Source organism: Podarcis raffonei, chromosome 16, assembly GCF_027172205.1.
Source record: "Podarcis raffonei isolate rPodRaf1 chromosome 16, rPodRaf1.pri, whole genome shotgun sequence".
NCBI lineage: Eukaryota > Metazoa > Chordata > Lepidosauria > Squamata > Lacertidae > Podarcis > Podarcis raffonei.
In genome coordinates, this window is record NC_070617.1 from 4,147,075 (window position 1) to 4,160,634 (window position 13,560).

General features: G+C 45.5%; 2 long non-coding RNA genes across 2 annotated transcripts; one reads left to right on the plus strand and one right to left on the minus strand.

Moving 5' to 3' along the window:
* Positions 1–1,756: 1,756 nt before the first annotated feature.
* Positions 1,757–3,242, minus strand: LOC128404076 (uncharacterized). Its single transcript, XR_008328057.1, has 2 exons — positions 3,183–3,242; positions 1,757–2,380 (listed from the first exon to the last, which is right to left on the minus strand). It is a non-coding gene; the product is annotated as an uncharacterized LOC128404076 (long non-coding RNA).
* Positions 3,243–3,732: 490 nt separating this feature from the next.
* Positions 3,733–8,728, plus strand: LOC128404075 (uncharacterized). The gene is made up of 3 exons (XR_008328056.1): positions 3,733–4,445; positions 8,365–8,494; positions 8,529–8,728. It is a non-coding gene; the product is annotated as an uncharacterized LOC128404075 (long non-coding RNA).
* Positions 8,729–13,560: the final 4,832 nt, after the last annotated feature.

Consider the following 13,560-nt stretch of genomic DNA (forward strand, 5'->3'; position numbering starts at 1 on the left):
TGACCCCAGAAGAGGAAGGATCCTGCAGGGCCAGAGTGTGAGAAAAGTCTCTCAAATTTCAGAGGGAGAGGGAGAAGGGTCAGAGAGACACAACTTGTCAAAAGGGGATGGGAATCATTGAGACTTTTCCATTTTAAAATCACTGTTTTAATGTTTTACCATCATTCAACTTACTGTCCCAGGCCTGGCTGCAACAATTAAAAATCAACATTAAATTAATCTTTTATATCTCTCATTATCTGAACTGTCTCCTTCCTGGAGATGCATTCTTTAAGTCATTATAAAGGAATCTCAATATAAAAGCTGAAAAGTAAGGGGAACTGCCTCCTCCCTGTCTGACAAATATTTCTCTGGTTATGAGAGATAATGTCTGATTTCCCCTGTTTTCACATGTTTCTGAAAGTATCCTTGAAAACGTATCATTTCAGAGTATCCAAGATTCTTGCAAGATGTCCAGTGTCAACAATGGAACTCCCTCTTCAGATATCCCGGAGGACTCCGACCGACTAGACGAAATTTTTGCTATAATAAAAAAATTCAGAGTCACTATCAAGCTGCCACGATTCCGTCATTGAGGATTCACTTCTGCTGCTTGATATTTTGGATAGTCTCACGTTTTGAACAGAATGCAGGGCAGTCATGTCACTCACCAGATGCGCCCAGTTGAGAATCGTCTGCTTTTCTGATCCTAATGTAAAGCCCCAAAATGACACCTGAGTCAAGAAACCTGCGTATAGTTTGTGCTCTTGGGGGCCAGGAAGTCCTAAATGCTGAGCGCCCACTACGCAAACTATCCATGGCTGCCAACATGTCATCTTTGCTCTGTAACACATTCTTTCTCCTTGCAAATCTTCCTTCCGCCTCTGCTGAGTGTATCCTCCATTTATGCCAAGAAAGCCTCAGTTCACTGAGTCAGAACTGGCAGAATATCTGCACATCTTCCACCAAGAGGCTCTTGCCTGGGGCCTTTTTGGCCGCCTGTGAACACTTCCTTTAATCTCTTAATGTTGAATCTCTTCTCCTGCTTGACCTGTTGATCCCAGAGAATGTTCCCTCCTTCCTTGCTAGCCATTAAAGCTTCACTGCAGCATCACAGAGGCCTCTTGTGTGTTTTTCTCCTGCTTTACTGGTTCTCAGCTCACCTTTCGTGAAGTGCAACTGGCAATCACAAATATGTCTCCTTGATATGTGTCTGATCCTGTCCGACACCCCTCTGTGCTGACCCCTATTAGCTTCTCCTGCCTGAAAGTCCCTGCCAAGACAGACACCGCTCAGTTGGAAGGAGGGATTCCCAGCTACTCCTTGGAAGCTGTTTCTGCAGTTCCAAGGTGTCCAGTCGTGATGAAGTCAGCAGAAAGAGGACTCTTCTGAGAGTACTTTTTACCCTTGCCAGGAATAGAGTTAGGGCTGTTGAGTTGAGTTTGCATTTAAAGGTGAATCTATCCAATTCACAATTTGCAAATTGACATAATAGCCAAAACATGTCACCCTTCAAAATACACACTTGTATGAAGGTGTGATGCTGTTCCCCAAGCAAGCAACATTTTGAAAGAAAGAAAAAACCCATATGTTAAGATGAAAGAGTGGATAAAATGAAGAGATTAGTGAATTAGCTTAACATACAAATGTGGATTATATCAGTGGACTTTGGTTGCAAAATTCCATGCTGAAATGTGGGGAATTGGGAGAATTTTGCACTGATGCTTACGAATTTTCACAAGGCTTAAAAAATAAATAAATTACAAACTGCTGTAGACACGAAGGGAGCTGAATTCACATTTGGAAACAGTGAGAAACTGGAATATCTAAAATTGACAGGTTGAAGGGACAAGCATTCCTAAGATGTGACCAGAAGACCAGGACAATATTCAACCTCCACATACTATGTTCCGAAAGGTATCTTGCAGGTCAGGTTACACCTTGGCTTGGGAAGCTGCTTTGCTTAATTTGGGCTCAGCTTCACCTTGGATGATGTTCTCTGTGTTCCTTTTAATGGAGTTCAGGGTGTTCTCTTGACTCCTTCAGGCTTCAGTAGCATCATCTGTGGCGCATTACCTACATACAGACGACTTCTTTAAAACACATCTGAAGCATCTTTTCCCCTTCATAGGACTCTGGGCACTGTAGACTCTTAGGGATGTTGGGAACGGCAGCATTGTGAGGGCAAAATGTTGTGTGACCACCAGTATTATTGTGTGTGATTGTGTGCAGTAGAAGTCCTTGGTGAGAGGTCCTGTGAATGCAGGGAGAGAGGAATGCACTGAGAATCGATTCAGCAGGGCCAGAATCAGGTCCGTGGATCTTCATTGCTCTTTGTGACCACAGACCCTGTTTGGCTGGAAGTTCCAGGTACTTGGGGACAGAGTCAGCTGAGAGGAGTCTGTGGGAATAAAGGAAGTCAATGAGGATGATGCAGGGAGGAAGAGAGCAGGAAAAACTGGAGGAAACAGACCAGGATTTGGAGACCCCGTTAGTTACTTATACTCATTTGGGGAAGATCAGAAGAAGGGAGCCAGGGGCTGAGTTGGTCTGAGAGGGTGTCCCCTGTGAAGGTCTGACAAGAGGAAGGTGACACAAGTGAGCTGAAGTGTCCAAGCAGCCAGGATTACAGTGATAAGAAGTAATCCAGGCCCCTCTCATTTAAAGAAAGTCCTTCCCTCTCTATCTACTCAAAGGCCTGCTCACCAGTATTCTCTGCTACAAACACTTGCAGGGTCATTGTAACAGCCTAAAGGCCTCAAACGTTGACAGTCCCAGGAATCATGGAACATTGTCCTCCCCAAGAATTCTGGGAAATGTAGCTCAACCCTCACAGAACTATGATTCCCAGCACCCTTAGCCAGCTATAGGGACCGGAGTCTTTTAAGGCAGAAAATGTGCTTCGCCTGTGATTGCAACATCCAGTGTGTTCATAGGTGGAAATTGAAACCGAGTCAAAAGAAAGCAAAGCAGCGTCTTGAGCGAAGGAGGAGGCTGACAGGATTAATAACTTCTTGGAACACATTACCTCTCCTAACTTTTAAGGCTCGACAGGTTCTGGGAAATGGAGAGTCTGGAATCCTTCTACTGATATGTCAGCCAGCTGCTGACCAGGAAACATCCCAGTCAGTGCACCTCTGCCTGTATGGCTAAATTCCTGCTTTCTGCACCAGACAAAGAAATTGCGTATATGCAGGGCTCACCTAAATATTGTTGCATGCCACTTCAATCTCGGAGCAGTGCCAGATTCAAAGGGGTATAAGCACTGAACTAGGGACCATGTTTCCTTTGGAAATGAAGGACAGTGGAGACTTTATGACATATGGTTAATTTGCACATATATACCACCTGAGCTGATGATGGAGGGGCCTACAGTACAGACATCCCAACAGGTTCTTCCTTCTCCCATAGCCACATCATCGCTAGAGTGAAACAGAAATCAATCATGTTCCCAATTGTGGCTCTGACCCTGGGTCCAGCTTGCTGCATTTTACAGGCTGCAACCTTTCTGCAAAAACTCAGTCCTCAACTCAGCTCTGTACTCCATCTCAAATTCTTCTTTGTCTTCAAAACTAACTCTGGGTCCCATTTTCTGTGTGGCACAGTCTCCCCTCTCCCTGGCTATCCTGATGTACCACAGGTCCTGATTGGCCGGAGGTTGCAGGTACTAGGGGGGAGAGTCAGCTGAGAGGAGTCAGAGAGGAGGAGACAAGGAAAAACTGGAGGAAACAGACCATTTGGAGACCACATTTGTTCATACTCATTTGGGGAAGATCAGAAGAAGGGAGCCAGGGGCTGAGTTGGTCTGAGAGGGTGCCCCCTGTGGAGGTCTGACAAGAGGAAGGTGACACAAGTGAGCTGAAGTGTCCAAGCAGCCAGGATTACAGTGATAAGAAGTAATCCAGGCCCCTCTCATTTAAAGAAAGTCCTTCCCTCTCTATCTACTCAAAGGCCTGCTCACCAATAATCTCTGCTACAAACACTTGCAGGGTCATTGTAACAGCCTAAAGGCCTCAAACATTGACAGTTCCAGGAATCATGGAACATTGTCCTCCAAAGAATTCTGGGAAATGTAGCCCCTCACAGAGCTATGATTCCCAGCACCTTTAGCCATCTATAGGGACCAGAGTCTTTTCAGGCAGAATATGTGCTTCACCTGCGATTGCAACATCCAGTGTGTTCGTAGGTGCAAATTGAAGCCAAGTCAAAAGAAAGCAAAGCAGGAGGCTGGAATGACCAATAACGTCTTGGAACACATAACCTTAGAGTCGGATGGAGTCCCAGTGGCTAGGGGCAGTCTGGCAAAAACGTGGAGGTGGACTATACTTAGCCAAATTAGTGATGCTGCACCAAAGTATTTGCTCCAAGAGCAGAGAGAAACTGTATAAAAGGGCTCAGCGCGTAGGGCTTTTCCACCAGTGCTTTTGAAGATCTCCTCTTCGGCTGCTCAGCTTCTTCAGCTTTTGGTAAGTTCCTTTTAAATAAATTAATTTGCAGAGCAGGGAAGGTAGGAAGTGTTTGTGGGTCAACACTCTTCTTGATGGTCTAAAGGAAGAGGAAGCTTCTTGCATGCCCAACCTGAGAAGAACACTGGATTTCAGCACAGACAGGGAGAGAATGAGAACAGGCACAGAGAGCTGGGCTTTAATAATAATAATAATAATAATAATAATAATAATAATAATAATAATAATAATTCAGTGAACTAAAATGGACAGGAATGGGCGAATTCAGTTCGGATGACCATCATATCTACTACTGTGGGCAAGAAACCCGGAAAAGAAATGGAGTGGCCCTCATAGTCAACAAAAGAGTGGCGAAAGCAGTACTGGGATGCAATCTCAAAAATGATAGAATGATCTCGATACGAATCCAAGGCAGACCTTTTAACATAACAGTAATCCAAGTTTATGCACCAACTACTGGTGCTGAAGAAACTGAAATTGACCAATTCTATGAAGACTTACAACACCTTATAGAAGCGACACCAATGTTCTTCTCATTATAGGGGATTGGAATGCTAAAGTAGGGAATCGAGAGATAAAAGGAACAACGGGCAAGTTTGGCCTTGGAGAGCAAAATGAAGCAGGGCAAAGGCTAATAGAGTTCTGTCAAGAGAACAAGCTGGTCATCACAAACACGCTTTTCCAACAACACAAGAGACGACTCTACACGTGGACATCACCAGATGGGCAGCATCGAAATCAGATTGATTATATTCTCTGCAGCCAAAGATGGAGAAGCTCAATACAGTCAGCAAAAACAAGACCTGGAGCTGACTGTGGCTCGGATCATCAGCTTCTTATAGCAAAATTCAAGCTTAGACTGAAGAAAGTAGGAAAAACCACTGGGCCGGTAAGATACAATCTAAATCAAATCCCTTATGAATACACAGTGGAAGTGAGGAACAGGTTTAAGGATTTAGATTTGCTAGACAGAGTGCCTGAAGAACTATGGATGGAGGCTCGCAACATTATACAGGAGGCAGCAACGAAAACCATCCCAATGAAAAGGAAATGCAAGAAAGCAAAGTGGCTGTCCAATGAGGCCTTACAAATAGCGGGGGAGAGAAGGCAAGCAAAATGCGAGGGAGATAGAGAAAGATACAGGAAATTGAATGCAGATTTCCAAAAAATAGCAAGGAGAGATAAGAAGGCCTTCTTAAACGAGCAATGCAAAGAAATAGAGGAAAACAACAGAATGGGAAGAACCAGAGATCTGTTCAAGAAAATTGGAGATATGAAAGGAACATTTCATTCAAAGATTGCCATAATAAAGGACAAAAGTGGTAAGGACCTAACAGAAGCAGAAGACATCAAGAAGAGGTGGCAAGAATACACAGAGGAATTATACCAGAAAGAAATGGATGCCTCGTACACCCCAGGTAGTGGGGTTGCTGACCTTGAGCCAGACATCCTGGAGAGTGAAGTCAAATGGGCCTTAGAAAGCACTGCAAATAACAAGGCCAGTGGAAGTGATGGTATTCCAGCTGAACTATTTAAAATTTTAAAAGATGATGCTGTTAAGGTGCTACACTCAATATGCCAGCAAGTTTGGAAAACTCAGCAGTGGCCAGAGGATTGGAGAAGATCAGTCTACATCCCAATCCCAAAGAAGGGCAGTGCCAAAGAATGCTCCAACTACCGCACAATTGCACTCATTTCACACGCTAGCAAGGTTATGCTTAAAATTCTACAAGGAAGGCTCAAACAGTATGTGGATCGAGAACTCCCAGAAGTGCAAGCTGGATTTAGAAGAGGCAGAGGAACCAGAGACCAAATTGCAAACATGCGCTGGATTATGGAGAAAGCCAGAGAGTTCCAGAAAGACATCTACTTCTGCTTCATTGACTATGCAAAAGCCTTTGACTGTGTCGACCACAGCAAACTATGGCAAGTTCTTAAAGAAATGGGAGTGCCTGATCACCTCATCTGTCTCCTGAGAAATCTCTATGTGGGACAAGAAGCTACAGTCAGAACTGGATATGGAACAACTGATTGGTTCAAAATTGGGAAAGGAGTACGACAAGGCTGTATATTGTCTCCCTGGTTATTTAACTTATATGCAGAATTCATCATGCGAAAGGCTGGGCTGGATGAATCCCTAGCCGGAATTAAGATTGCTGGAAGAAATATCAACAACCTCAGATATGCAGATGACACAACCTTGATGGCAGAAAGTGAGGAGGAATTAAAGAACCTTTTATTGAGGGTAAAAGAGGAGAGCGCAAAATATGGTCTGAAGCTCAACATCAAAAAAACGAAGATCATGGCTACTGGTCCCATCACCTCCTGGCAAATAGAAGGAGAAGAAATGGAGGCAGTGAGAGAATTTACTTTCTTGGGCTCCATGATCACTGCAGATGGTGACAGCAGCCACGAAATTAAGAGACGCCTGCTTCTTGGGAGGAAAGCAATGATCAACCTAGACAGCATCTTAAAAAGTAGAGACATCACCTTGCCAACAAAGGTCCGTATAGTAAAAGCTATGGTTTTCCCAGTAGTGATGTATGGAAGTGAGAGCTGGACCATCAAGAAGGCTGATCGTCGAAGAATTGATGCTTTTGAATTATGGTGCTGGAGGAGACTCTTGAGAGTCCCATGGACTGCAAGAAGATCAAACCTATCCATTCTTAAGGAAATCAGCCCTGAGTGCTCACTGGAAGGACAGATCGTGAAGCTGAGGCTCCAATACTTTGGCCACCTCATGAGAAGAGAAGACTCCCTGGAAAAGACCCTGATGTTGGGAAAGATAGAGGGCACAAGGAGAAGGGGACGACAGAGGACGAGATGGTTGGATAGTGTCTTTGAAGCTACAAACATGAGTCTGACCAAACTGCGGGAGGCAGTGGAAGACAGAAGTGCCTGGCGTGCTCTGGTCCAGGGGGTCACAAAGAGTCGGACACGACTAAACGACTAAACAACAACAACAACAATAATAATAATAATAATAACAATAATAATAATAATACTTTTAAGTATTGGGGAGATTACCAGCCCTTGCTTAAAGTAATGCCCAACAGTTAAATACATTTTCATCTGTTTGGCAATCTGAAGGCTAATGACTAATTTCCCTCTGTTTCCACATATTTGTGAACATATGTCTTAAAAATGATTTATTTCAGATTCCCCAACATTCCTCCAAGATGTCCAGTGCCAACATTGGAGCAAGTCTTATGATTCCCATGATACTACGCCCTGGATCGACAACTCCCTTTTTATAGGTTTTCAGGTCCAGTTATACCTCTGAAAATAAGAGGTTTTCGACAGTGGACCAAACACCCTCAGAAGTTTGTGGTCTCTGTTTCACTGGAGAATTTTTAAGCAGAGGTTTAATGGCCCCTGCCATAGTTGAGATTCCTGCTTTTCCAGGGTTGGACTGGATAACCCTTGGGGTAATTCCAACTCTATAATTCTATGATTCAACAATTCTATGATTCTGCACCGCGACGATTTAAAAATGTGTTTCTTATGAGAAAGTGTGTATAAAAATGAGTATGTTAGTGAAAAGAGCATACAAGAATCATGCAAGATTTTAGCTAAGGTTTCTGTTATGTAATCATACCCCCAAAACAGTATATCTAGAAGTATATACAGAAGTTTTTCCTGTTTCAGTGATCTTGACCAGACCATCGGCCTCTGCGTTGATTTGTGTTCCTTGTGGCTAAGGATTCACTTCTGGAATACTACAAGGGCTACTCATGTTTTGAGAAAAATTCCTATACCTGATTTTGCAGACCCTACTGTAAAGAGTCCAACATATTTATCCTAAAAGAAGGGCCCCAATCTGAAATGTAATGTGGAAAACCTGGATAGAGATTGTGATCTCAGGGGCCAAAAAGTCAGAAATGCTCAGCATCCATGATCCATCTTTTCTGATGTCCAGGGCTGCCAATGCTGAAACTTTCCTCTGCAACACATGACTCGGTCATTCTTCCTCTGCTGCCTGTGTATGTTCCCTGTGCTGATGCCAAGCCTCCGTCTGTTTGATGAGTCAGAATCAGGGGACCCTCAAGGTCTGCCTTTTTAGCCAGCTGGGCTAAAGGAAAGGTCTGGGGAGAAGCTTCCAGCCTTCCACTTTTCCAATACAACCACCTCCATTTATGGGTTCATTGGTTTCCCCGCATATCCCCCCTTTGAATGTGGAATTTCCCCTTCCTTAGTTTGGAATGTATTTGTTTCTCTTCTCCTACCTGAACTGTTGATCCCAGAGAATGTTCTCTCCTTCCTTCCTAGCCATTAAAGCTTCACTGCAGCATCACAGAGGCCTCTTGCGTGTTTTTCTCAAAGCTTACTATGTCTTCCTCCTCATTTCGTGAAATGCCCCTGGCCAGTCTCAAAGTTCCAGTGTGTCCAGTCCTGATGAAATCAAGAGAAAGAGGACTCTTCTGAGAATACTTTTTGCCCTTGCCAGAGATGAAGGGGTGGATCAATTTAGCTTGCATTTCAAGGTGAATCTATGAAACTCACATTTTCCAAAATGATATCAGAACTGAAACACACTGCCCTCTGAAATGCACACTGGGTTTGCGCGGCAAGGTCCCAGACTCTCCTGGGAAGTGGAATAAAGACACATGAAACAGTATTTTTGGTTAATGGGCGGAAAAGGCCACAACTTTATTGGTTACAGAAAGTGAGTGGTATTGGCTTAGGCATTGGAAACCACACGACTATATCTGACTCCTGCCTGTCTGCAGGAGTCTTGGAAGGCTTAACCTCCAGTAGGGGGAGCCCTACTGATCCAGGGTCACCGCTAGGGGTCATGCCATGGCCCTAGCCCCCCATCTGGGGCTTCGGATGGAGACCACGCCCACCCACCCCGGATTCCTTCAACCTTCAACCGAATACTCCAATGCCTAATTGCCACTCAAGCCAAATGCTCACCGCCAATACCCTCACTCCTGCAACCAATTCCTAATACCCTCAATCACATTGGCCAACCACACATCGTTTCCGTGATTGGAAAGATGCACGCCATTTTCTCGGTATAGGGTCACGTCGCTGGCTTTTATGGTGGGGTGCTCAATCACCCGACCCTTCAGCGCCACCACTCTTTGAGCAACCGCTCAGTTCACAAGTTTCCTGGCCCTGTTATCAGCAGCTGGGCGATGACTGCTGCACCATACGTGCCTCTCCAAAAGGGCCGACCGAAAGAATGTAATGTCCGGGAAAACGGAGGCCAGCTCATCAAAGTCCTTAAGGATATTCCAAATCAAGTCCACGCCTTTTCGAAAGGCCAAATCATTCTCGCCCAGCTGCACAACCAACGCCTTGGGAGGACCAATCAAAGCGGCTCTTGCTTTCACTGTTGGCAAGAACTCGTCCCAACGCATTCCCCTCCGTACGATCCAGGAAACTCTTCCGTCTTTGGGTAATCCTGATCGGTACCCCAGGGAATGGGAAATGGCTTTAGCAGTGTAAAAATGCAGATCCAACCAGCTGTCAGGTTTGGTAGTCTCTCCCACACAAGACGCAGCCTCTGAAAGTTTTATTACTTCGGTTTTATTCAGCAATTCAAGGGTTCAGCGGTCTGAGCTTCATTAACTCATTCGTCACCCTCAGAGTCAGTTGACCGAACTAGTTTCTTTTTCTGGGTGAAGCAAGTTACAGTGGACGCTCGGGTTGCGAACGTGATCCGTGCGGGATGCACATTCGCAACCCGCAACATTCGCAACCCACGTCTGCATACGTGCAGGTTGCGATTCGGCGCTTCTGCGCATGTGCAAAACGCAATTTAGCACTTCTGCGCATGCATGACCGCCGGAACCTGGAAGTAACCATTTCTGGTACTTCCGGGTTTCAGCAGTCCGCAAGCCAAAAAAACGCAACCTGAAGCGGCTGTAACCTGAGGTATGACTGTATTCTCCACCTCTTCTCCCTCCTTTTTCCTGTCATGCGCTTTTCTGCTAAATGACTCAATCACCAACTTTTCGGAGTCTCTGGTCCTACTTTCTCCTCTCTCTCCTCTGTTGCATCCTGTTCTTTCAGCTCTGTGTTACTTTCAGAACTGTCAGGCTGCATTCCTGAGTGAGATAGCCTTATCTCACTTTCACTGGGCAAAGGAATCAGGTTCCTACTACTCTCTGGCGCTTCCCCCTCCCCTTCTGATGATTCCTCTCCATCTGTCAGAAAGGGAACGTCTCTGACACCAGCTTCCCATGTTCAGGAAATCACCTGGGAACTCAGCCATTAGCCAAAGAGGAAGAGAAAATGCTGGTACCCCAGGAAAGCCAGAGAGAGCGAGGCCTCCGTGCCAAATGGAAAGCGGGAGGGGCCCCTCCCTCAACCCAGGGTTAGTTTTGAAGACAGAGGAGAATTTGAGATGAAGTATAGAGTTGAGGGACGCGGGTGGCGCTGTGGGCTAAACCACTGAGCCTCTTGGGCTTGTCGATCAGAAGGTTGGCGGTTCGAATCCCCGCGACGGGGTGAGCTCCCGTTGCTCGGTCCCTGCTCCTACCAACCTAGCAGTTCAAAAGCACCTCAAAATGCAAGTAGATAAATAGGTACCGCTCCAGCGGGAAGATAAACGGCGTTTCCATGCGCTGCTCTGGTTCTCCAGAAGCAGCTTAGTCATGCTGGCCACATGACCCAGAAGCTGTACGCCGGCTCCCTTGGCCAATAAAGCGAGATGAGCACCGCAACCCCAGAGTCAGTCACGACTGGACCTAATGGTCAGGGGTCCCTTTACCTTTTATAGAGTCGAGGACTGAGTTTTTGCAAAAAGGTTGCAGTCTGTAAAATGCAGCAAGCTGGACAGAGGGTCAGAGCCACACTTAGGAGCATGTTTGAATCTAGCAGTGATGTAGCTATGGGAGAAGGAAGAACCTGTTGGGATGTCTGTGCTGTAGGCCCGTCCATCATCGGCTCAGGTGGTATATATGTGCAAATAAACCATATGTCATAAAGACACTGCAGTCTCCACTGTCCCTCGTTTCCAAAGGAAACACAGTCCCTAGTTCAGCGCTTGTACCCCTTTGAATCTGGTGCTGATTAGAAATTGTAATGCCATGCAACAATATTTAGGTGAGCCCTGCATATACGCAATTCCTGAGTTTGGTCCAGAAAGCAGGAATTTAGCCATGCAGGCAGAGGTGCTCCTGCCTGGGACGTGTCCTGGTCCTCAGGTGGGTTTTGAAGCAGCCGGGTCATGGCAAAGTGATGTCTTTGCCCCCAGAAGTGCTCAATGTCTTTAAGAACTGCCAAGGTGACTGCAGATCCCAGAAGAAGGTTGCAAGAGAGGCCATATTGCGCTGCTCAGGTGCAGAACAGACACAGGGAGCCCACCTGTCAAGCTCGCTGCTGCCCCAAAACCCACTCCCATCCTGCGCATTACACAAGGGGAATATGCTGTACTTTTGGCCCAGGAAAACTGGTTGAGTTTAATCTGTCGAATTTGCTTCTCTCTGTTCCCCATTCTTTTAAAACGAAAATCCGGCTCCCTACAGGTCTGCAGCAGTTTTCAATTTTTATAAACCTCCTTGTGAAACTTGCAGATTTCTCCTGCAAGTAAAAACATTTTGACTAATATACAAAATTCCCCTGGTACAATACATTATTGTATGCTATCTGTGTTGAATGGTCTCTTTAAATTCGAAGGTTCATTATAGTTCCACAAGATGTGTATTTCTTTAAGAGCCAGAGCAAATAACGTGACCTAGTTTTACAGCTGTGAAGCAGTATAGCAGGTGCTGTTAAGTTATGTTAATTAAGCTGTTGGGTATAGTATATAAAGAGCAGCACCCAGCTCTCTCAGTACTCATGTTTATTGACATATTGTAAAAGGAGTTTGTGGTTTTGTTATTAAAACCTAGCAAAAGTTATTTTTGCGTTCCTTGTAATGTGTGGTCTTCCCAGCATGTCTTCTGCATCGCAACTAATCTGCACTAATACTTATCCCTTAACAGGTGCTCTTTTTTAAATAAATAATGTTTGGATGGGGAACTGCATCACAGATTCAAAGAAGTGCAAATTCCGGAGGGTGGCTGTGAGTTAGATAGATTCGCTTTTAAATACAAACTGAAATGACCTTCTGCCTGATTGCTAGTTACGGTTAAAAGTACTCTTTGGGTTGAACTCAACAGGACTTCAGAGCCTGGAATGGCACAAACGGTGGCTGGGAATTCCTCCATCTCAAGCGCAGCCTGCTTGGCATGGACTTCCTGAGAGTTTATCTTTGGGGATATCACTGTTGGGGGGTCAGGACACGGGTCATTCACACGTCACAGGACACGGGTTTGGGGTGAGGCTTTGGGGGTTTTGGCGACAGTGGACCAAGCTCCAGGAAGGCAGAAGACAAGACACATCTGTGATGCTGCAGTGAAGCTTTAATAGAGGAGGAGAAAGGAGGGAACGTTCTCTGTGGTCAGCAGTTTAAGCGGGAGAAGAAAAATAAATAGATCCCATTCTGAGTAAAGAGCACATTCACTATTGAGGTGATACAGATTGTGAGAAAACAAAATATCTCTAAAGAGAGGTGGTCAAGCGCAAGGAAGGAAGGAAGGAAGGAAGGAAGGAAGGAAGGAAGGAAGGAAGGAAGGAAGGAAGGGTGGGTGGTTGGTTCTCCCCAGACTTTCCTTTTGTCCCGGCCCAGATGGCTAAAAAGTTCCCATTTAGGAACTCCCTGGAAGATGTGCAGACCCTGAGCCTCTCCTTATTCAGAGAACGGAGGGTTGCTGGGCATAAATGGAGGAGAGATAGCAGAGGAAGAAGGGAGATGTGCAAAGGAACAGTCAAGGCCAACTGAGCAAAGGTGAGGCATTGGCAGCTGCAGGTGTCAGAAAAGATGAGCACCTGAGACCATCTTTGCTTTGGATCCCAGATGCTCATCATTCCTGACTTCCTGCCCTGAAAAGAAAGCAAATCATATCCAGGTTTGTCATCTCAGTTTTCCGCTTGGAGCTTCCCTTTAGGATGAGGAATGTGGACGATTCTCAGTTGGGTCCGTATTGTGAGTGACGCTGAAACTCTGCCTTCTCTTCAGAACATGAGGTCACCTGGAGCGTCCAAGGAGGCAGCAGAAAGGGAATACTGAGAGGAAGAGGTTAAACCCGGATAACGTATGTTCCTGTTGGAGTTATGACAG